The sequence below is a fragment of the Anomalospiza imberbis genome, chromosome 1 (genome assembly GCF_031753505.1).
Source record: "Anomalospiza imberbis isolate Cuckoo-Finch-1a 21T00152 chromosome 1, ASM3175350v1, whole genome shotgun sequence".
Taxonomy (NCBI): domain Eukaryota; kingdom Metazoa; phylum Chordata; class Aves; order Passeriformes; family Viduidae; genus Anomalospiza; species Anomalospiza imberbis.
In genome coordinates, this window is record NC_089681.1 from 1069211 (window position 1) to 1093469 (window position 24259).

The 24259-nt window shown below is 44.9% G+C and overlaps 1 long non-coding RNA gene and 2 other non-coding genes across 3 annotated transcripts in view; 2 read left to right on the top strand and 1 right to left on the bottom strand.

Annotated features, from left to right (window-relative positions):
- Positions 1 to 5268: 5268 nt before the first annotated feature.
- Positions 5269 to 24259, bottom strand: part of LOC137474141 (uncharacterized) — a 34865-nt gene continuing 15874 nt past the window's right edge. Inside the window, exons 2-4 of the long non-coding RNA XR_010999211.1 lie at positions 7410 to 7526; positions 5795 to 5935; positions 5269 to 5383 (exon numbers count right to left, since the gene is read on the bottom strand). This is a non-coding gene — a long non-coding RNA (uncharacterized lncRNA). The remainder of the gene's footprint in view (positions 5384 to 5794; positions 5936 to 7409; positions 7527 to 24259) is intronic.
- Positions 13558 to 13630, top strand: TRNAF-GAA (transfer RNA phenylalanine (anticodon GAA)). The gene has a single exon. It is a non-coding gene; the product is annotated as a tRNA-Phe (tRNA).
- On the top strand, positions 17993 to 18065 carry TRNAF-GAA (transfer RNA phenylalanine (anticodon GAA)). The gene has a single exon. It is a non-coding gene; the product is annotated as a tRNA-Phe (tRNA).

Sequence of the window (24259 nt, forward strand, 5' to 3'; positions counted from 1 at the left end):
GTAGGTTTTATCATCATGAATTTCTTTATCACCCAGACATGAAATCTCCTTGAACAGAGAACAGGTTTCTTTGACAAGTCCTACTTTCCAGGGAACAAAGTCATCTGGTGCTGGAGAGATATTTTTAACTTTGAATTTTCTGTTTTGGTGAACTTCTGAGTTAACAGGGATTTTGCTTGTTGAGGATCAGACTTTACAGTCCAGCATTTACCACATGGAATCACAGAATTTTACTGAGTTGGAAGGAGCCCACAAGGACTTGATGAAATGTCCACAGGCCCTCATTCCTTTGGAAGGTCTCCAGTTTTCAAAAATGTGTTGAGAGGAATTCAATCCCAAACCAGCTTCTAAAACTCTTTATATTTTTCTAAGAAGTTGGAATATCAACTTCCATGCTGCTGAAATTCTCCAATATTTCATTGCAATACCTGTGACCTCAGTTGGTAAAAATTTAAGTGGGTTAACCTGGTCTAGGAAAGTGTCCCTGCCCATGGCAGAAGGTTGGAATGAGATGATCTTGAAGATCCCTTCCAACCCAAACCCTTCCAGGATTCTGTAAATGTTTATAGGTTAGTCTATTGGATATTTACTGCCATAATGGCATTCACTAATCCAGGTGCACTGGGAATGTTGCAACACTCAGACGATGGATTTTCACTACAAACCTGGGGTTCACAAATTGTGAGAGAATTTTTGGTGCCTCCAGGTGTTACAGCCCTTCTCCTTCTACATAAAGGAATTTACAGCTCCATTTTGTCAGCCCAAATGTGTGTTTAGGCAGTGTTCTCAAACAGTGGCTCCCCCATCACACCCAATGAAGTTTAAAAGATAAAAATACACCGTTATTTCTGTGATATGTTCTCTGCAGCCAGAACACAGCAATGTTCTCTGAAAATTCAGGAGAAAGGGGTTATTTTCTGCTTCCTTGTCCCCACCATCCAGAAGGCAGAGCAAAGGTTGACTGCTGTGCCACTTCCAGTCCCGTTTCATCTCCATGTGCAGAGAGAGATGCAATTTTCTTACTGGCACAGCAAAGTGCTGAATTCCTTAATCTGTTTGTCCTTTCTGCAGCAGCAACTCTGCTTGGTAAATAACCCGGAGATGGGAGCAATCAGAGTAGTGAGGCAAAGCAAAGTTATTATGAACTTGTTGAAATGTATGAGGGATGCAAAATGTGAGACGGAGAGGAAAAGGAAAAAAGAATGTCCCAGGGGCACATTTCATTGCTCAGAAGGCATCAGGTTGAATAAGTTACAAATAAACTGTCGTCTTAAAAGGTGCCAGACGCTGACGCAAGTGGAAAGTTAAAACAACAGCTCTTTGAGTATTACAGGCAGCAGCCTTTGGTGTTTTAGTGCAGTCCTCAAAATTGAATTGTGCATTGTGCATTGGCAGTGACTTTGCTGCTAGACAGCTCGTATTTTGCTTTTCTTTGGGTTTTTTAAGCTCTGGATGGTCTCTGTTCTGACTAAATTGATGATACTGGCTGGAACAAATGTCCAGAATGTTGTTGCTGGTAGGTTTGTGGCCTAGGAAGGTCAGCTTAGCTTGTGGTGACCATCCCAGTGCACACAAGAAAATGTGGATTTATTGTAAGCTTTGAAAAGAGAGTTGAACTACAGGTTACAGGACTATTTGTGGCTCCATCCCTGGAAGTATTCAAGGGATTGGATCTGGCTTGGAGCAACATGGGATAGTGGAAGATGTCCCTGCCCATGGCAGAGGTTGGAGCTGGATGATCTTTCAAGTCCTTTCCAAACCAAACCATTCTCTGATTCTTTGATTCTCTGATTCTACTTTGAACCCTGTTATAATGCCTTTCCCTACATGGCCATTTTTTCAAATTTCCCAAATTTCCAGTCTTCACCTAAAGTTCCTCCTAACTTTGCTGGCAAATAAAGACAGACACATAAATCAGATTTAATCTAAAGCTTTTAAGTGCTGTCCTCTCTCAGCTCCCTTCAGGATTTGGCCAAGGGTTGAACTTTTATCTTGGCTCGCTCAGGAACACAGAGCTCAGTGTGCTCCAATCCCTCATGCTCTAATCCTTAACACCAGAGAGCTTGTCTGTGTAAGATAACCCTTGCTCAAGTTTGGAACAAGTTTTGGAACCTGAATTTGGATGTGGAGGGACTGTGGCATTCGTGGTTCCAAGGTTCTCTTCACTGAATGAGAATTACTGAACCCTGGAATGGGAAAAATAGAAGAGATGGGTTTATTTCCAGACTTATGATGTGTGATCAGAAGGTTGAGGGACCCCACCTGGAACATTGTCTCCATCTCTGGGGACCCGGACATAAGAAGGATATGGAGCTGCTGGAGCAAATCCAGGAGAGGCCTCGGCGATGCTCCGAGGGCTGGAGCCTCTCTGCTCTGCAGCCAGGCTGGGAGAGATGGAAATGTCCAGCCTGGAGAAGAGCAGGCTCCAGAGAGAGCTCAGAGCCCCTTCCAGTGCCAGAAGGGGCTCCAGGAGAGCTGGAGAGGGACTTGGGACAAGGGATGGAGGGACAAGACACAGGGAATGTCGTTAAATTGACAGAAGGTGGAGTTAGATGGGATATTGGGAAGAAATTATTGGCTGTGAGGGTGGTGAGACCCTGACACAGGTTTTCCAGAAAAGCTGTGGCTGCCCCTGGATCCCTTGAAGTGTCCAAGGCCAGGTTGGTCAGGGCTTGGAACAACTGGGGATGGTGGGAGGTGTCCCTGCCCATGGCAGGGGATTGGAATTTCATGATCATTCAGGCCCCTTCCAGTCCAAACAATTCCATGATTCTGTGACTGTGGAAGGTACCACAAGAAGCCACAAGTGTTCCCTCCAGAAGAAAGTTGTGAAGAGACTTCCTAATGCCGAGATGAGTCAAATGGTGGTGTAGATTTCCCAGGAATATCAGTCTCTTTGAATAGACTTCTTAAAATAATCTTAGACTGATTTTTCCAGGAATGAGGGAAGCCATGTAAACAAGACAGAAGAGACAACCACCTTCATAAATTTAGGCTCCATTCAGACTTAAAATGCTCTGCAAAATAGAGTCACATCTCACTTGTTATTTATTAAGGCTGAGCCAAGAGACCAGATCAGTATCAAATAAAACCCTCAAGGTGAAGGTAAATGTTCCAGGCACCACTGAGTACAAAAAGATTATTTTTCCATTGTTTCATAGTCCACAAATTTGATTTCCTGATCTGCAGCACAGAGCAGAAGTTGCCCTTTTTGGCTATAAAATCCCCTTACCCAAGTTAGGGAAAGGGAAAAAAAAAAGATTCTTCCCCACCAACTCTGCTCTCAGGCTCACGGAGACCAATCTCGGCAGCCCTCAGGAATCTGGTTTCCATTTCTGCAGTAGATACCTATTCTTAGCGACTTTCACATGAGTTTTTATATGCAAACAGCACCTTTCTCATCTCCTCCACCAAGACTCTGACATTCCCCACTTTCCCTGAGAACCGTGGATGTGTTTTCCCCCTCGTGTGGTGCACGGATGGCTCGTGCTCTACTTAGCAGCGAGGCAGAAATAGAGGTGTGCACACGCCTGTAAATACCCTTTTAGAAGGCAGAAAATCCCAGTTCCACCAGCACCTCCAAGTCCACTCCATAAATCTCAAGTGGAAATTTTGTCTTGGCGGGGCACAACTTTGAAAGTGATGCACATATGGAGGAACTTTGCTGGAAAAAGTGGGGCAACCCAGTGTTGTTTAAAATGATGTCTTTGTAACTTGTTGACTTGCTATGATATTTTCTGCAGCTTTACCGCTGGCTGACCAATTTATTATGGATTGCGTGTGGAATACTGAAATGAATTTCTAACCACTCTGAATATTGATGTTCCAGGGAGAAATAGGCTTCCAAGTGCTTTCTGGAAGTGAGAAACTTTATCAGGGCATATATAAAAGTATCATGAAATCCCTTCAGATCCTGCATCTTCATTTCTGATAAACACATTTTCCAACCTGGAAATGACCCTACTTAATAGGAGACCTTGTGGAAAATGAATTTATTATTTTCCTTGTGGTCTGCAGCAGAAAGAAAAAGCCCAGTAGGCCATTTTGCATAAAGTCTGATCAAACATTGTTTTCCTCTGGTAAACTGGAAAGCTGATAATGCTTTCACTAGAAGGGAACGTTTCACTTCAGTGCCCAGATTTTGATTTATGTTCAAAAGTACTTCTGATGCAATAAATGTCATTTCCAATCAGAAAATCAAAATATTTTTTAAATGAGAGGCTGCATCTCCCACACATTTTCTGCTTCCTGCTGTTTTTTGTTTGTCTGTCTGAGACCGACTAATTTGTGAAACTAAGACAAACTCTGGAACAATTTTGAATTTACAAAACAGGCGTTTCTCATCTGTTTTTAACACAAGAATTTAGGTTTAATGGAAACTTCTAGTGGCAAGAGTGACTCAGGGCCAACCAAATGCTCCTCAGAGCTGTGACCTCACATTAATATGTCTGGCACATAATATTGGGACTTTCAGAGCTACTATATTATCAATTTAAAAACTTAATTACCATTTAAATATGTCTTAGTTAAATTTCTTACCGTGTTAAATTGTAATGAGAGAGGAAAATCTTTAATCAAAGCTGTTTTTAGTAAATTCCAGAAGGTCTCTGATTTCTACACAAGAACGTGGATTAAATGTGGCCTTCACTCTCTCTGTGTCAAATGAGCTGAAGCCACAACAAGGGGCATTTGGGGTTGCTTCTAAATGCAAATTATCCCCAATTCCAGCTTTAATAAAGATCCTGTCATCTGAATTAGTGATTGATTGAATTAAACATAATGGACTCACTGCCCCTTTCCCAAAGCAACCCTACAAAAAACAAGTCTTCAAGTTGCCTTTGAAATCCTTGGAATTCTTCCTTTTTAAACCCCTGAAATGTGTCCCTTAAGGAAATAATGGCTAATGTTATTTTCTGGTAGGTTTGTACTGTGTCCTCTGGACAGAGAGGACTTCTTCACAGACAGGAACATTTCTCCATGATTTTGGTGTCCTGAAATGTGTCTGGACTTTTCTAGGTAAGTTTATAGGGAAGGAAGGCAGTTATTTATCATGGAATCACAGAATAGAATCATGGAATGGTTTGGGTTGAAAGGCACCTCCAAGACCATCTCATTCCAACCAGGTTGGTCCAAGCCCCATCCAACTTGGCCTTGGACACTTCCAGGGATGGGGCAGTCACAGCTTCATTTGGCAAACTATGATGAGTACAGAAATCTGAGTACAGAACTTCCTCCTAAAATCTGGTTTAAATCTCTCCTCTTCCAGTTTGGATAGAGCTGGGCACCCTGACTAAGTGGGGTAAAGGTGTCTTTCAGTTATTTCCAGAAGCACTTGGAGTTGGACACCCAAACCATTGACAAGAATTTATGCATTGTGGTTGGGCTAAGGCACACCACATTGTGGCAGCACATTTCTCTCTGTCTCAGAATTTTTCATAGAGGTGCACAAAGAGAAAGAAAGAGAAAACAATTTCTATTTCTGCTCCTTGTTTTTCTCATGTAGAATGTGTTTGGAGAATTGTTTACCTGCAGTGATTGCTTGATTGGATTCTGGTGAGGATTTTTTGAGTCTGGTGGCCAATCAGGTCCACCTGTGTCTGGACTCTGGCAAACAGGGTCACAAGTTATGAGTAGTGAGATATGATAGTTAGAGAATGTAGATATGTAGTTTTAGTATCTTCCTTTATATAGTATATTAATGTATTTTAGCATAGTTATAATAAAGAAATCATTCAGCCTTCTGAAATGGAGTCAGACATCATCATTCTTCCCACTGGGTTCGCCTGTATTTTACAATACCACGTCTCCTTGTGCATGAGGATTCCCACCAGCTCCATACTTGGGTGGTCCTTGGGATGGGACACAGAGTTCCATAAGGAAAGAAAAACAGCTAGGAGAAGTCAGGACCTGGGATGGGTAGACAGGTGGGAAAGACCTAGGAACAAAAGCAGTAATGGGATTCAAGGTGCCATCAACAGAGATATTTTATTTTTTAAAAATTATTTTATTGTTTATTATTATTTTTATATTTCTATATTTTATTTATTTTATTAATAATAATATTCTTTATTATTATTGTTTTTATTATTGGTTTTGCTTTTGTTAGTTGTATAATGATCTATAAATTCGGAGAGTTTCTTATTCAGTAATGAACTAATTTTCAGGGATTTTATTAATTAATATTTTGTTTTAAAGCTGTGTGTCCAACACAGTGTCAGGGCTGGACTGTGCCAAATAAGAGAAGCAAATATGTTCATGGGCAAAGGATCACATCAGGAACTTCACATCCTTAATTTTATAGCCAAGCTATCAAACTCATCAGAATGATGGGATATTGCAGACTTTACCTCTGCACAGGAGTTTTAAGCAGTTTGGACCTCTGGGGCTTTGTGACATCCAGCTGGAAGTTTTTAGGCCAGGCAGGGTTTAACTCAGCTCAGTTTGCAGCAACCAAAAAATCTTAACAGCAAAAATGTCTGGTCCTGTGAAAGAAATGGGGAATGGGGGCACTTTTCTATCTTTAGGGAGGACCTTGACTTGGCTGCTTTCTTGGCAGTGTAATGCAATTCAGGATGGACTGTGTGGAGGAATTTGGGTTGGGATCCACCTTATCTAATTTCAGAGAACTCCATCCCAGCTGGTCACATTCAGACCCCCTTACAACAGAATGATGGAATGGTTTGGGTTGGAAATGAACTTTAAATGAACTTCTGGTCTTCTAGTCCAACCTCCTGCAATAGTCAGGGACATCTTCAACCAGATCATGTTGCTCAGAGCCCCATCCAACTTGACCTTGAATGTTTCCTGGGATGGAAATTTCTCTGGATAACCTCATCTGGTGCTTAACCACTCCCACCACAAAAGATTTCTTCCTTAGAGCCAGTTTAAAACCATCACCCTTTGCCCTGTCCCTACACACCCTACAAACAAATCTGTTTCCATCTTTCTTATAAACTCCCTTTAAGGAGTTTATAGGCTTTAAGGAGTTGAAAGGCTTCAATATGTTTTTCCCAGATCCTTCTATTTTCCATGCTAAATAACCCCAACTCTCTTCAGCTTTTCCTCATAGGAGCAGTGCTCCATCCCTCTGAAGGAATCAGTTGAGTGAAACTTTTAGGATTCCTCCAGCATTAGAGCCTTTTCCGATGCACATATGGGAAAGGTTCAGGCTGTTTGCATGCTGGGAATCACAGGATCTTTTAGATTGGAAAAGACCTGGAAGATCCTCGAGCCCAACCTTTGACTGATCTTCACCCTGTCACCCATCACATGGCACTAAGTGCCACATCCAGGCGTTTCTTCAACACCTCCAGAGATGGTGACTCCTCCACATCCTGACTCTGCAATGTTCTTGCCCCAGAAAGAGCAAAAAAAAAAAAAAAAAACCTGTTTAGGTGTGAACTGCCCACCTTGCTCTAAATTCTCACCCAGCTCTGAGTTTTACAGGCTCAACTCTTCTTTCTTGTCCTGAAATCCTGGGTGTCATCAGGCAGTGGCAGTGGTGGTGTCTGCCAGACTTGCTGGGGCTGCAGAGGGAGACACTTGTCACTCACCCAGCAGGAAGGTGGCCCTCACAAAACAAAGCTTTTTGCCATGACCTACATTGCCAACCCCCACCCACCCAAAGTGTAGGCTGTGTCTCCTCCTGGGGGAAGCCCAGCAGCTGCGTGGGGGTTTTATCCCAATTTATTTTCACGCTGTCAGTGAGATAATGGAGACATCCTGGTATGTCCTGCATGACAGAATCCTGCCAGCAATACAGACTCCCACTGCTGATGGGAAAATATAATTTATTGGCAAGGCTGGCCACAGTTTTACAGATATTTGTGCTATTCCATGGAAAGAATAATTTTATTTTAGGAATGCATATCTGCCTCTAAGCCTGGGTATCTATAGCCCTCTCTACATACAATACTTGGCTGGCATTTCTCAAAGTCAGACATTTAATTAACAGAAGTTTGGGCTTTTTTTAATCCCTATGTGTTATCAGTTACCAGCCTGTATCCTTCCATTTTAGGGAGTGAAGATGAAACCCCAGGCCCCTTCTCAGAGGTTTAGTCATCAGGAGACTGGATTCCACATCCCTGGAAGTCCTCAAGGCCAGGCTGGATAGGGTTTGGAGCAAGCTGGTTTAGTGGAAGGTGTCCCTGCCTTTGGCAGGGGGTTGAAATGAGAGGATCTTTCAGGTCCTTTCCAATCCAAACAATTCTGAGCCCTTTGCTGTTATTTTTGTGTTGCTGGAACCAAGTGAAGGGTGAGAATGGACTCTCGCTGCCCACACGACCCAGAAGGAAAGGACAACATCCCAGAATCCACAAGATCCTCCCTACGTGTGGTGGGTTGTACCCAGAGCTCCAAAAACTCCACCTTGGTGAGGGTGTGGCCTGGAACCCCCCCAAAATGTTCAGGTTTCGCTCTTAGGCTTCATCACCCATGGGAGATGCCAACAGCTGCTGTCCACATTCCCTGTCCTAATGGACACAACAACCCCCTGCCAACCACTTCTGCTTGCATTAGGAAGGTGGGAAAATTATGGCCTTTCTGCACCCTGGAGAGATTCTGGAGAAGAGAAAAAAGGTTGGTTAAAAATAACCAGGCTGTGGATTTGCAGGCAAAACTGTGCAATTAGTTGGGGTCTGTTACTCAAGGCTGTGAGAACAGAGTGAAATGCAGCAGATGGGGGAAGACTCAGCAAACACAGAGTTTGCTTGTCTTCAGAACTTTCCAACAACATATTTTTTTCCATTTTTTCCCCTTTTCCCTCTGGCTGTTGCTTGATGATCACAGTTATATGTTTGGAATAAATCTAAAGCCTGATAAATGCACAGTTTGTCAGCTGTTGGGAGTTTTTAGAGATGGTTTATCTTCTCTCTACCTTGTTAACCATCAGGAGAAGCCTTATTTGGATTATCACTGATCTTCATCCTTAATTTGGGGCAAAAAAAATGTTAAAGGAGGGTAGATGAGATTAGATATTAGGGAGAAATGCCTCTCTGTGAGGGTGGTGAGGCCTTGGTATGGAATTCCCAGGGAAGCTGTGGCTGCCCCATCCCTGGCAGTGTTCCAGGCCAGGTTGGATGGAGCTTGGAGCAACCTGGGATAGTGGAAAGTGTCCCTGCCCATGGTAGAGGAGTTAGAACTGGATGATCTTCCAGGTCCTTTCCAAACTAAACTGTTGCATTATTATCCAACTAAATTAAATTCCTTTACTAACAGAAATACAGTGTTTGGTGCTGAAATAATTTTAAAATTCACTGAGGGCCAAGAATTTTTCCCCTTCAATTTCCTATATATTAAATAAAAAATAAGCCCTTTGCTTCATGACCTTGTATTTAGACTTGTCTTCCTTTAAGTGGAAACCCTCAGTTCAAGCGTTTTCCATTTTTTAGAGAAGGGATGAGGCTTTGAAATCCTAAGAAATACAAAACCCAGACTTTTCCACCAGCTCTAGGACATTTCAGTGGGGCAGCTCTCAGCCAGAGACAGAGGGATTAAAGAAGGCATAAATAATCCAGGCAGCAATTGTGAGAGACAAAAGATTATTCACACATTTAATTATGGCCATTTGCATAATTGTCCTCAGGGACACAAGTCTGTGGCTAAATCCCTGGAATCTCCTCAGGCAGCTCTTGGGTTGTTTGTTCATTGATCCTGAAGGAATTTTTTCATCGGGAAAAGCTGTCGATGTGGCAGGAGGTCTGACCACCCTCCCGAAAACCTCAGGTAGCTCTGATTTTCAGCCATCCCCCAAAAAAGATTCGGCACCACAGACTTCCCAGAGCCGCGAGGAGACTGATGGAGGCTTCACCCCCAGTTCCACCCCTCTAAAACCACGCTGGGATAAAATACCCTTTAAATGTCATTTGAGCAGGAGCTCGCAGGTGGCTTTACCTCCCTCCCTGGGGACATTTCTGGGTCTCCTGACTCACAGGCAGTGCCCGGGGGGCTGCATCAGCCACCTCCTCGGCGGGGGAAGGCAGGTGGGCCAGGCAGAGCCCCGGCCCCACGGGGAGAGAGATGCTTTTAGCTCTGACTCATCCCTGGGCTGCCTTTGGAGGGAGAGGCAGCAGCTCCGCAGAGTGGGAGTTGCTCTGCGATTTTCTGTTTACCGGCTCTACTGGCTGTCATTTCCCACCTGGGGGACAACGGGTTTGAAAGCCAGAGTGCAGCGTTTTGTGGCTGGAACTTTTTTTTTTTTTTTTCTCTCACGATGAAGGGTGAAATTTTGGTGCCAGTAAGAGAAGCTGGAAAATGGAAGAGGGGAGAGGGGGAAGGAAAATCTTGTTTTGGGCAGGGAGGGGATATCACTATTGCTTTACATCCAGACTGTCCAGTGGGTTTATTGGCACCTGGTAACTTGAGAAATGTGTGGGAAAAGGGGAAAATGAGCCTTCCCTGCCTCCAAATCCTGCCTGGATGTCTGATCCAATGTCATTCCTGCCATGCAGGACCCAGATAAACTATCAAAAGTCCCTTTAGGTCAATATTTCTATGCCTCAGAGCAGTCAATCATCCCATCAAACTTGGTGTCACTCAGGTCCGTTTCCCGCTGGATGCATTATCCGTGGAGAATCAATTGCATGGCTTGGGGCTGGGTTATTGATGCCATTATCTTGTTTATGGCTTGTGGATGTTTCTGGATTCAAAGCAGTGCCCTTCTAGCACCCCAGTCAAAGTCCAATTATTCCCATATTTCCAATGTCAAAATGGAGATGGATCCAGTCAGGGGTTTTGCCGCATCAGGCTTGTATTGTCTGCAGGGCTTGATCCTGTTCTGTGCTCCCTGGGAATGGCATAAAATGGTTTTGCTTGGAAGAGGCCTTAAAGATCAACCTGTTTTAACTCTCCAGCTATGGGCAGGGACACCTTCCACTATCCCAGGTTGCTCCAAGCCTTGTCCAACTTGGCCTTGACCACTTCCAGGCATGGGGCAGCCACAGCAGAAGCCTGTGCCAGGGCCTCAGCACCCTCAAAGGGAAGAATTTCTTCGTAATATCCCATCTAAGTCTACGCTCTCTCATCTTAAAGCTGTCGCCCCTTGTCCTGTCACTGCTTGCCATTGCAAAAAGCCCCTTTCCAGCTTTCCTGTATCCCCTTTTAGGTACTGGAAGGCCATAGTAGGGTCTCCAGGATACCTGGTGAGCAGGTTCTGAAAGTTCTTAGACAGGTTGAGGACTCGAACCTCATCTCTTGTCTAACTCCAAGAGCAAGATCTAATTTATATTCTCACGTCTCCAGCAGCAAACTTTTTATAGGTGTAGGTTGGCTTAGCCAGGAGAGATTTTCAGACCTGGATCCTAAATGGAGAGGTCAGCCTGGTGTGACCTACCTGACTTCCAAACAGATTTGGAGGCTCATGCTTCCCCTTTCCCGACAAGTCCTATGGTGCACCTCCAGCTGGCAGTCTCAGATCTTGGCAGGGAATATCTGTCTACCCAGGAAAGCTCATTGTCCATGGCTGGAGCTGCCAAATTCACAGCTGGGGCTTAGCCATGTGCAATAGTGGAATTTTGGAGGAGAAACCAGGGGAAGCTGCAGCACACACCCCATATCTGAAAGGGGTGAGTACCTGGAGCAGTTCCCCGAGGCTGCAAAAGCAATTCCCAGTGCTGAGACAGAGCTGCACATCAGGATTGGATCAGAGCTGTGGCATCCATGAAAACACAGAACCTCCCATCCTCCACACATTTCACTGCCTTGTGCCATAATCCTTTTCCATCTCTCATACCCAGATTTTTCCTCCTTGTTAGAGATTACCTGTTTTTTTACAGACAAATAATGAATCTGAATCATTCACCCAGACTTAAGGCTGCATAAAGCTTTGGATCCCACTCTTGAAGCAGCCACATCTAAGGGCAGGAGGGATTCTTGAGTGATGCATCCAGCTCTGGGTTCCCAGCACAGGAAGGACATGGAGCTGTTGGAGCGAGTCCAGAGGAGGCACCGAGGGGGTCAGAGGAATGGAGCAGCTCTGCTGTAAGGGAAGGCTGAGGGAATTGTGATTGTTTGTCTTGGAAAAAAAGGCTTGGGGTGACTTAATTGTGGCCTTCCAGTACCTGAAGAAGCTGACAAGGAACATGGAGAGGGACTATTTACTACAGCATGGAGGGACAGGACACAGCTTCAAACTGAGAGTAGGTTTGGATTGGATATTAGGGAGAAATTCTTCCCTGTGAGGATAGGGAGGGCCACATCCCTGGAAGTGTCCAAGGCCAGGTTGGACAGAGCTTGAAGCAACCTGGAGTAGTGGGAGGTGTTCCTGTCCATGGCAGGGGGGTGGGAATGAGATTATCTTTGAGGTCCTTTCCAACCCAAACCATTCCATGTTTGTTTCTAATGTTTGATGCTTCTTGCATTGGAATGAAGCACGTGAGTGAACTGATTGCCTTCAAATTCAGGAGGTTGCTCTGGAGGAAGCTAAAGATGCTCCAGATTTTCTCTCCATCTCCACATGTTCTGGAGCCTTGCAGGATCCTGGTGTAAACGTAGGGAAACTTTGTGGTTTCTCTGCTTTCCTTCTGAGCTGAGGGAAACCAGAGGGCGTCACCTCCTGGAGGTGTCCATTGCCTACATTCCCAGATTTATCCTCACTCTACACACAGACTTCGGAGTGCTTTCGATGAGGACCCACTCCAGGTTCCCTCTGAAATCTCTGTCACAAGGAATGCTTGGGAATGCTCAAGAAATGAAGCTGGATTCCCAAGCAGCAGCACAACCAAACAACGCATTACTTTTTCTTTGCAGTTTTGGGGACTTTGATTATAAGTCAAGTTGTTAAACAATAACATTTAGAACATTTAGATGGAAAAATTTCTCTTATTTTTTACATTTACATTTAAGCTCAAATTTCCCCCCAATCATTTCTAAATGGATTCCTTTTCAAGACAATTTAAGACAGGGAAAATGAGGTGTTACTGGATGCATACTGGGGAGCATTTATTGGAGAGGCAGCAATGAACTGCAAATGTTACATAATTATATAGAAGATAGCAGGATGGCAGTGTTCTGAAACAAAAAAGTGCCAGCATTTGGAAAGAAGAGGGATCATTGGAAACAATTTATGTAGTTTAGAGTGATTTAAGTGTAGTTAAACAACTGCACATTTTGGTGCAATGTATGACATAATAGTCCAAGAGAAATGAAATGTTTTCAAGTCTGTTTTCCAAGTTGGCTTTCCAGCTGATGCTCCAACAGGGAAAACTCTTATTTGTGGAGAAAGGCTGCTCCTGGCCTGGGTTTTCCTGAGATTTGGTCTTTATTGCTTTGTTGTGTGGTCAGTCACACCATTCCAACACTGGAATGGATTTCCCAGAGAAGCTGCAGCTGCCCCATCCCTGGAAGTGTCCAGGGCCATGTTGGATGGGGTTTGGATCAACCTGGGACAGTAAAGGTGTCCCTGCCTCTGGTAGGGAGTGAAATGAGGTAATCTTAAAGGTTCCTTCCAACCCAAACCATTCCATGGTTCTTCTTGGAGGAGTGATGGGCTGCTTTGATTGGTGAAAGTTTGAAATCTCATCATGTTCCAACAAGTTTTGGGAAAATCTGAGCCTCAGCAGAGCTGAAGTAGCTCAGCTGGGAGAGTGTTAGACTGAAGATCTAAAGGTCCCTGGTTCAATCCCAGGCTTCAGCAGGCTTTTCCTGCACTTTTCTGTGCTTAGGGCTGGGCTCTCCAGTACAGGAGAGACCTGGACATCCAGGACAGAGTCCAGCCAAGGGCCAGCGGGATTGGGAGGGACTGGAGGGGTCAGGAGCATCTCTGCTCTGAGCAGGGCTTTGGAGCAGGGACCTCCATGAGATCCCTTTGGACCTCAACCAGTCTGAGCCTGTGAAAGAGGGACAGGGTTTTACAATTCAAGTATTTTAGCAAAAATCGTGATATAAAGGGATTTTTGTTCCTTCCACTGCCTGTTCCCAGTCCTGTGGCATGGACTGCCCTGTAAATTGGTGGTAATGTCAAGCCAAGGATGTGGGGGCTGCTTAGTCTGGAGTGAGTCCAGAGGAAACCACAAAGATTATTGGAGAGATAGGGCTCCTTTCTTATGAGGCAAGGCTTGGTTTGTTCAGCCAGGAGAAGAGAAGGATCCAGGGAGACCTCAGAGGCCCTTCCAGTGCCTAAAGAGGCTCCAAAAGAGCTGGAGAGGGACTTGGGAAAAGGGCCTGGAGTGTCAGGACAAGAGGGAATGGCTCCAAACTGACAGAGGGCAGTGTTAGATGGGATACTGGGAAGAAATTGTTCCCTGTGATGGTGGGGAGGCCCTGGCAAAGGTTGCCCAGAGCAGCTGTGGCTGCTCCTGGATCCCAGGAAGTGTCCAAGGCCAGGTTGGACAGAGCTGGGAGCACCCTGGGATAGTGGAAGGTGTCCCTGCCCATGGCGGGGGTGCTGGAACTCAGTGATCTTGAAGGCCCCTTCCAACCCAAACCATTCCATGATTTTATAATCCTTTGAGGCCAATCACTGGTGCCTGACCACCTCTGCCAGGCAGCATTCCAGGCTTTGAGCAGCACCAGCCACAGCTGCAGAGTCATCACTACCAGCAAAGCTCAGCTCCTTGCTAGAATTAATGATTTGAGTCTGCTTAATTAATGATTCCTCCCCTTTGCCCTAAATGTTAATCCCTTCTCCAGCCATGGAATTGCACAGGCGATCTGTGAGCTCACTTCTTGCCTGTAGTGGTGATATTCTGTGTTAGTGAGGCACTGAAAGAGGGGCTGGACCCTCCTCTCCTTTCACTGCTGCCCTCTCCCCAGAACAGAAGAAATAATGCCTTGGCATCACTTTACATAATTTTCTTCTTACAAACCCTTGCAAACATCTTTATCAATTTTTTTTTTAGAAAAAAAAATTGAAAGAACCTTGGAAATAACTTTTGAACTTCAGAGAAAAGGAAAAATAGAAAGCCTGGCTGAGACAGATTAAAACTCGTGATTCATCAAGGGTAGAACTGAGATAAGACCTGAGAAAGTCCAGCTCTACCCCCGGTAACACACCTTCAAAAAATAAAGGTGGCAGGGATGTGGTGGTGAGTGATACAGTCATGGAGAAATAGGTGTGAGTGCAGGGCAGACAACACAGTCAGGGAATACAACAATCCCTGGAGACCAGGAGAGGCTTGGCAGCTCATTCCTACCCACTCTCATGGTTATCCATGATTTGGAGTGGCTGCAGGGGGCTGCCAGGTGGGAACTTTTGAGATATTTGAGATATTATCCCTTCTTTTGCAGAGCCACAGCGTGGATCCAGATGGATCTGAGTGTGGGTGTTGCAATGCAGAGAACTTGTCTCGCCCCTCATTTGCAAAATCTGCAACTAAGAAAACCCCCAGAGTCCTTGTCCCTCCCGTGGCAGCCTCTCATTCTATCTCATTTCCTGCTTGGCTCTCCATAATCCCAAAATCTGGGATCATTTCCTCTCCAGACAGACTGAGCGCCAAGAAGGACAAAAACGCTTCAGGAGCTCCAGGGATTGCTGAGATTGGATTTAAGCAGGAAATAGAACAAATTTCCCAGGGCAATCTCCTGCTTGGGAAAAGGGAATGGATTGACGGAGGAATGGTCGTAAGGCAGCAGAAAAGAGGGACTGACGTCAGAGCTCCTCATTTCCATTTCTACGTCACCTAGCAACACTCCAGTTAAGGACTGAACTTCCGAGACGTGGATTCCCTGGGAATTTTCCCATTAGGTGGCACCACTGGCCTTGGGAAGGCTCTGCTCTGGCTCCATCCAGCCAGATACACCTAGATCCAAACGCATTGATCTCTCCCTCCCAAAAATTCAAAAACAGCTGAAAATGGATCAAATTCGTGAAGAACTAAAAGTGCTATGGGTTATTTCTTGTAATTAATTTGGAGAAAAACTTTTGATAGGACCCAGCCTATCTTTAATACAGATTCTGGAAAAACCCTACAGAGAGACAAAATGTGGCTGCTCTTGGCATGAATTAAATAATCCTGAAGGTCCTTAAAAAACTCCCAAAGATTCTATGATTGGGTAAATTGTAAAGATTTGCCTTTTGGCCTCAGAGAAGTAGGTGAGATAAATCCCATCCCAGGAACCTTTTCAAAATTGCTGTGTTTTACAGAAAAAATGTCATGCCAGATCTTCTCTAGTGGCCTTTGCTCCCTGTCACATGGATGTGCCCACCTGGCCTTCCAGGAATTTGGAAATCATCACTTCTGGTAATACCAAACAGCTCACAGCTCCTCAGGGAAAAACAAAACAGAACCATTTCACAGGATTAGAGGCTCTTATGTTTCAAAATAGGCATTGGTCTGTTTTGATTTGCTTTCAAAGACAGAATCTTTGAAGAAAAATTAAGCCTGGAGCAAGTCCACACTCCAGACATTAAAAGCCCTTCAAAGCGAAGCTTTGCATGTGAGTAAACTCCAAAATAATCAGCTAAGAAATCATCTGTGCAATTCTCACTTTCCTTCAGTATCCAAGTTTGGAAAAAAAATACCAAGAGTGTTCTGTTCCTAAAATCTGATCCAAGATGTACTTGTAAGATCCACAGTCACTGAGTTCAAGAAATTGCTCCTTTAAAAACCTTCTGCAAATAAAAATAACCTGCTCTGAGCACACAGCCTCGGTTTGGGGATGATCTTGCAGAGGACGCAGTGCAAGATTTTTTCCTCATCCTCTTTCATGGACAATAGGAAAAACTTTCTGGTGTCAATGCCCAGCTTCTTTTTTCTTATGGATCCTGAGGCCCTGGTGGAGATGAGAGAGACACAACAGGAGAGACAAGGATGGATCATTCCCACTTCAGGGCTGAGGTCTAATTACCGTCCCATGGCTCAAATTAATTCCTGGACAACACTGTAGATCCCTCTTATATCAGCAGCTCTACCAGACACAAAATGGAATTGGTTTTGGGAATTGCTTTTGGGGTTATGTTGTCTGTTGGCTGTGGTCTTTGTTGGTCCTGGATTTGTTATGTTCACCATTTTTTTGGCACCAAAAAACTTTCAAAAGCTGGATCTGGGATCTTTTAGGTCACATAGAGGAGACAATTTGTAAGTCAAGAAGCAGAAATTCTGTAGCACTGCTCAGCTGTCCAAAAATTTTCCACCTGCCAACCACAAAGATGCTGAGACCCTCAGCCACTCATGACCAGTTCCTCAGTGACCATGGGTGGGATCATCATTGGGATCCAGTGCTGGAAGTGTTTTTGGAGAAAGAAAACCTACTTGGGGAATGATCCTGATGTCTGGATATTTCAAGAGATTCTATAGCCTAGTTTGGGAGCCTGAGATATCAGGAGCTGTTATCTAATAAATCTCAGTGAGGAAATATCAGTTGCTGTCAAGCTGAACATTCAAACCCAGATTAAATATATTTCTGACACCTTTCACTACCAGATTTTTAACAGACATGGAAAACTTGCTGCAAATTCCACATATATATTTTGGGAAGATGTGAATTTGAAGCTGGTGAAAGATGGGAGATTTTCCTGGGAGCGAATAATTTGCAGGATAAGTTGGAGGGCTGGGCAAACATCTCCCATATCACTGCATGAAGATGCCTGGCTCCCATTCCTTAGGTGGAGAGAGACAGATTGATGTGAAAAGATTAGCCAGGCTCCATGGATAATTCCAGATCCTTCTGTGGGCTCTGTGAAAAGGTGTCAGGAAATTCTGTTCAGTGCTACTGCTCCTGGCTGGTTCCCAGATCAGGGCTGCTGTTTAATTCCAGATTTAGCTGTGTTTTATCACAGAATGCCAGAATGTTTCAGGCTGGGAAGGACCATAAAGATCATCTCTTTCCAATCCCCTGGCATGGGCAGGGACACTTTCCACTGTCCCAGGTTTCTCCAAGCACCATCCAACCTGGCCTTGAACACTTCCATGTGTCTTGAGTCATTACTTTTGATCTCAGTCTGTCTTATCCTGTTCCCTGAAACAATTCCCAAGATAAAGTCAACCAAAGGCTGCCTGAAAAGGTTGAAATCTCATTGTGTTCCAACAAGTTTTGGGAAAATCTGAGCCTCAGCAGAGCTGAAGTAGCTCAGCTGGGAGAGCGTTAGACTGAAGATCTAAAGGTCCCTGGTTCAATCCCAGGCTTCAGCAGAATTTCCTGCACTTTTCTGTGCTTAGGGCTGGGCTCTCCAGTACAGGAGAGACCTGGACATCCAGGACAGAGTCCAGCCAAGGGCCAGGAAGGTGATCACAGAATCACAGAATGGGTTAGGCTGGAAGGGACTACAGTGGGGTCATCTGGTCCAACCTCCCTATTCCAGCAGGGTCGTCCCAGAGCACATGGATTGTGTCCAGAGGGTTCTGGAATATCTCCAGTGAGGGAGACTCCATGCCCTCTCTGGTCTCTGTTCAGTGCTTGGTCACTGGGAAGAAGTTCTGCCTCATGTCCAGGTGGAATTTCCTGGGATCAGTTCCTATCTGTTCCTCTTGTGCCATTGCTGGGCTCCCCAGAGCAGAGCCTGGGCCTGGCTCGGACCCCTCCCTGCAGACAGGGACAGACAGGGATGAGGTCCCCTCTCAGTTGTCCCTTCTTGAGGCTGAACAGGCCCAGTTGAACATAATGAAAGGACTGGAGCCTCTTTCTTATCAGGAGAGGATAAGAAGGATTGATTGCTCTGAGAGGTTATGGAGTTTCCATTCTGAAATTCTTAAATGCCACCTAGCTGTGGCCCTGGGTGACTGGCTCCAGGTGGCCCTGCTAAAGCAGAGAGTTGCACTAGAAGATATCCAGAAATCTCCTCCAACTCTTCAGCAAGTAGAGGACAAAGACAAAATTTTATGTGTAGGGCAGAGAAAAGCCAGGACAATGTCATCCTCAGGTTTTTTCCATCAGCAGTGTCCACCTGGCCAGTCAGCACAATCATCCTAGCTGACCAACCAGCCAACAAAGAACTGGGATCAAGATTAGGGTGTCAGAAGAACCTGACCTACAAATGAATAAAAGCAAATTTAAACACTCCTACCCTTAAAATATTATCAAGGTAAAGTTGTCCTCTTTTTTATTTTTCTTTTTTTCTTTCCTTTTTTTTTTTTTTTTTTTTTTTTGAGTCAAACGAATAGCTCTAATAGCATAAAGAAACCTTCAAACTGAACTCCTTACCCGCTCTGAAATCCCGGTGCCTGTCATCTGCTGCAGGATCTGCAGCGCGGCATCACACCCAGAGCCCCCAAATAAACTTCCGCTCTCGTTTCAGGCACCATCTGTGTCCCATTTCTGCAGCGCCTGGCAGAGATTGCTTCCCTTCTATGGAATGTTCCTTCCCCTTGCCGAGCTGCAGACTTCGGAGGTGGGGAAGTCGGCGGGTGGAACGGATCCCAGCTCTGTGCGCTGCACTGTGACAGTGTCCTTGGGTGGTGGGATGATTTTGGTGCTTGTCCTCAGTCAGACGACACCAAATCAGGCTCCAGGGCAACCCAAAGAAGAGGTAAAGACAGCACTTCATCATCTGGCTGCAAGAAATGGGAAAGGCTTAACTGGGGTGTTGGGTGTTAATGAGGGTAGGAGTGGTGAGGTGGGAAAGAGCCAAGTTGGGGATAATCATGGAGGGGTCCAAATTGCACTGGAGCATACGACTGCTCTGGGTCACAGTCACAGAACCATAGAATCACAAATCCATGGAATAACCTGACTTGGAACAGACCCCCAAGGATCATCAAGTCCAGCTCCTGGCCCTGCACAGGACACCCCAACAGTCCCACCTTGTGCCCAAGAGTGTTGTCCAAGCACTCCCTGAGCTCTGTCAGGCTGGTTCTGTGACCACTGCCCTGGGGAGCTGTTCCAGTATGCAACCACCCTCTGGGGGAAGAACCTTCTCCTGAAATCCAACCTAAACCTCCCCTGACACAGCTTCAGGCCATTCCCTCAGGTCCTGTCACTGGTCCCCACAGAGCAGAGATCAGTGTCCACCCCTCCTCTTCCTCTCAGGAGGAAGTTTTAGACTGTGATGGGGTCTCCTCTCATTCTCCTCTTCTCCAGCTGAACAAACCAAGTGCCCTCAGGTGCTCCTCACACGGCTTCCCCAGATGGAATTCACAGTCTTGTCTTCCTCTTATGCGAATAAATTGAGCTTTAATGCATAATTCAGGCAGCTGCAACCCAAACAGATCATGAAAAGGCTTGCCTTAGGCTCTCCACCAAACCAGCTGAATCTCTGCCTATTCCTATTGCCTCAGTTTCCCTCTCTGCAGCACTGACACTTCCCCTCCCTTCCCGAAGAATGGGAAGAGTCAGCTTGCAGGTGAAAGTACTCTGTGTTCCCGGCTTGTTTTTTTTGTGTTATCCCAGCACGTGTCCCTGGGGATGATGCTGGATTACTCATACACCTCTCGAGTCCTCTGCTTCTCTAATTCCTTTTATTTGCAAGAATTAGGAACAGTCATGCTATCCAGGAAAACACAGCCCTCACAATGCCAGCATCGGCGTCACAGAGCTGTGCTTGTCAGGCTGTTCCTGAGAAACTCCTGGGACTTTCAGCTGGATTCACCTCCAAGTGGGGCGGAAATGGGGAGGAGGGAGTGATTAGAAAGGAGAGGACAGATCATCTTGGAACACTGCAAGATGAGGTAAAGGATGAGGAAACCGTGTGGGAAATCAGGTGATTCAGAATCCTGGGCTGCCTTTGATACAGAACTTTTTGAATGTCCAGGAAAGACTTTGGGATTCATCTGGAAAGGGAGAGGCTGCTGGAGATGAGAAAAACTTGGAATGTTTTGCCTGTCATGGCAGAGGTTGAGTGTTGATTATGTGGATCTGGAGGTTGTAAGGATGAAGAATTTGTGGTCAAGCCAGAGGCCAGCATTGTAAGGAAGGGGTTTAAGTGGGTTAAGGAACTGAAAATGCCAAGGCTCATACCAGTCAATATAGGGCAGCTCTCAATGAGCTCTTTCCTGTCCTCCAAAAAGAGCAACAGATACCAGAAGAGGCTTGTAGGGACTTCTAGGAAAAAGGTTTTGCCATGTGGTTGCTGGGAACCACCTTCCCATCCCTAATGTTCATTTTGCTGCACAACCCTGTCTGTTACCACTGTGGCTGATTCCTCTGAGGATGCTCAGGTCTCATTAGACATAACTAAGTGGATGAAGAAGGTGTGATGAATCAAATCCTTCTCTTCCCCATTCTCCTTCCACTATTAGTTTTCAAGTGTGAATTTTTGGGTTTATTTCCTTTTTTTTTTTTTTTTTTTGGGAAAAGCTGAGCCACCAAATTCAGGGATTTAACCTACTTTTGAAATTCTATTACCCTTTGATTTTGAGGCTGTAGCCCTGAACTCTGACATGGAGAGCTATGGTTCAATCTTTATTCTGGTTCTCCCAGCTGCCAAAACAAGAGGTGTTCAGACACCTGTTGCCTTGGCACTACCATGTTTTAAAACCCTGGTTATTTAATCGATAATCCTGGTTGTAAAGATTTTGTCTGAAAGTTTTAAAACACTTTCTTGATAATTTTGATAACTTTTGGTTCATGGGCTCTGCTCCTGGTTGTGGACACTTGCACATTTTGGCAAGAGAAGTGGCCATCACACAGAAGCAGGGAAAAGAAAAAGATATTCCTAAATCAATCTCCAGCAATTTTAATTGATTGAAAGCCCTCTTTGTTCCATTCCTGTATTCACATGGAGACCCCCATTCCCTCAAACCCCAGTTATAAATGGGAAATGAAACTGGAAAGTTTCATCATCACAAAGTCTAAATAATTATTAAATCATTATATCAGGAACAGTGTGGCCAGCAGGACCAGGGCAGTGATCATCCCCTATTATCCATACCTTATAGAAGGGATGGAACTACTGTCGAGCTAAAAACAATTTATTACTCAGATAAACATCAGCCTCAAAGATTTTAAAGGACCAAGAAGTCGGCCATAGTTCAAAGCAGTAATGAGTTTCTCTGTTACAAGGCAATATATAACATTCTAATCCAATAGAAAGTTGACACAAAGTTTATTTTGTTTTTCTAACCTATCGCCTTTACTTAATTCTGCCGCACTTTAACCCATTTTATTCAATGGGTTACTGTTACACATACACACATATGCTTCTATTATAACATCTTAAACTTACTCTATTCAATTACATTACTACACTATAAAACTCTTCACTATCTTACTCAACACAATTTCTTGCTTGAGACATATTCTTATTTACAGCTGTAGAAACAGAAGCTTATAATTTTTCTACCTAATGTCTGTGTACTTTTATTTTTACATCAACCCAAGTTTCTTCCAAGGCTGCAAATCAAACCCTTCAGTATCTGTGGAAGTTTCTGTCTTTTGTACAATACCCCTGTACTCAGCACCTCAAATCCTGGGTTCAGTTCTGGGTCCCTCATGGTAAGAACAACATTGAGGGGCTGGAGAGTGTCCAGGGAAGGGAATGGATATGGGGAAGGGTCTGGAGCACCAGGAGCAGCTGAGGCAGCTGGGGAAGCTCAGCCTGGAGAAAAGGAGGTTCAGGGGAGACCTCTCCACAACTCCCTGTGAGAGGAGGATGGAGGCAGGTGGGGATTCGTGTCTTCTCCTAAGGAAGGAGGAATGGGATAAGAGATAATGGCCTCAAGTTGCATCAGGGGAAGAATTAGGTTGGATATTAGGAAAAAATTCTCAGTAAGGGTTGTCAAGTGCTGCCACAGGCAGCTCAGGATGGTGGTGGAGTCCCCATCCTTGAAGGTGTTTAAAAGCTATGAGGATGTGGCACTTGGGGACATGGATTATTGGTGACCTTGGCAGTGCTGCATTGATGGTTGGACTCAGTGATCCTAGAGGTCTTTTCCAACCTAAATAATTTCATGATTCGAAGTATCGAGTTTCATAAAAAGCCATGTCATAGTGGGAAAAGATCAGTAATTTCATTTTTCAGCCTATCCCAGCTGTTCTTCTCCTATCCCCTACAGCAATAAAACTCCAGGAAAGACGGACACGGGAGGGATCTGGTGTCTCCAGGGAATGACAGCAGAACCCTCCAAACAAGGAGTGGGAATAACTCGTAACACATTCCAGAACCCTGCCGTGCTCTGTCTGTGCCTCCCGCCCACCTGCCAGGGGGAGCTGGGAGGGAAAAGTTCACCTGGAAGGGAAAACAAGCAGTCCCTGGAGGAGGTGAGAGAGGAGGATCCTGTGAAATTCCATGGCTTCATTCTGAGGAGCTTTCTGGATTGAATCTGATCTGGGTGCATGAAGGGTGGGCAGATGGTGAGGGGGACAAAGGGTTCAAAGAGGTGTCCTAACATTTTTATCAATATAGTCCAGAAAGCATTCTCTATTGGATTAATGAACCTCTTGCATATTCCTCAGGAAGTCTCTCTCACACATTTTCAAACACTGTTTCATTTGCTGCAGTGTGTGAGACCGACTTTTAACAATTTATCTTGACAGCTGCCAGCCCTGGAATGGGACAAATTCCTCAGCGCTGCTGGAGGATTGATACAGATTTATCTGTGCTGCAGATGGCTGTAGGCACACTTGCAGGTGTTTGTGGGGATTTGGCTCCTTCTGCTGACATCTTCCACCTAATTTATTTTTTTCCATCTCCTCCAAGAGAAGATGTTTGACTCATGTGGGAAGTCATGGCTCGCTTCCCTCACCTGAGCTGAGGCTCTCAAAGGTCTCTCTCTGGCCCCTGATTCATTCAATCACAGAATCAGAGCTTGAGTTAGAAAACATCTTAGAGATCATCCAGTTCCAACACCCCATGGACAGGGGCAACTTCCACTTGACCAGGTCACTCAGAACCCCATCTAGTCACTTGGATTCTCCATCAGCACATACACAAGCTGATAAATCATATTTCTGGACATATTTTCTCTTGCTGTCAGATTCTGCTCCTCTGTAAAATCATCTTTAGGAAGGTTCTTGCATCAAGCTCCAGGCTCCAGAATCTTGTGTCACTGTGTTTCCATAGCAGGAACCTTTACAGGGCTGGCAGGGAAAAGATTTTCTATATTATTTCTATTTTCTACATTATTTCTATTTTTTTTATATTGCCCCTCCAAGGCAGACACTAAGAAGACCTGAGACAAGAATCCCTGTACAGGGCATTCACTGAAGGGTTGGACATGATCTTTGTGAGTCCCTTTCAACTCAAAATGTTCAGTGATTTTGTGAAATATCCAGATCTATCCAAGGCTTGGACATTTTGCTGGAAGACCACAGGCCATCCATATACTTGGGCCAAGGTTCTGTGCAGGTCCCTCACCTTTACCCCCAAATTATCAGGCAGCTGAGAGGTGTTCCTCCATTTTTTAGGGAAATCTGACCCCACCACTCCAAACCCTGAGCTAACAGGTTTTTC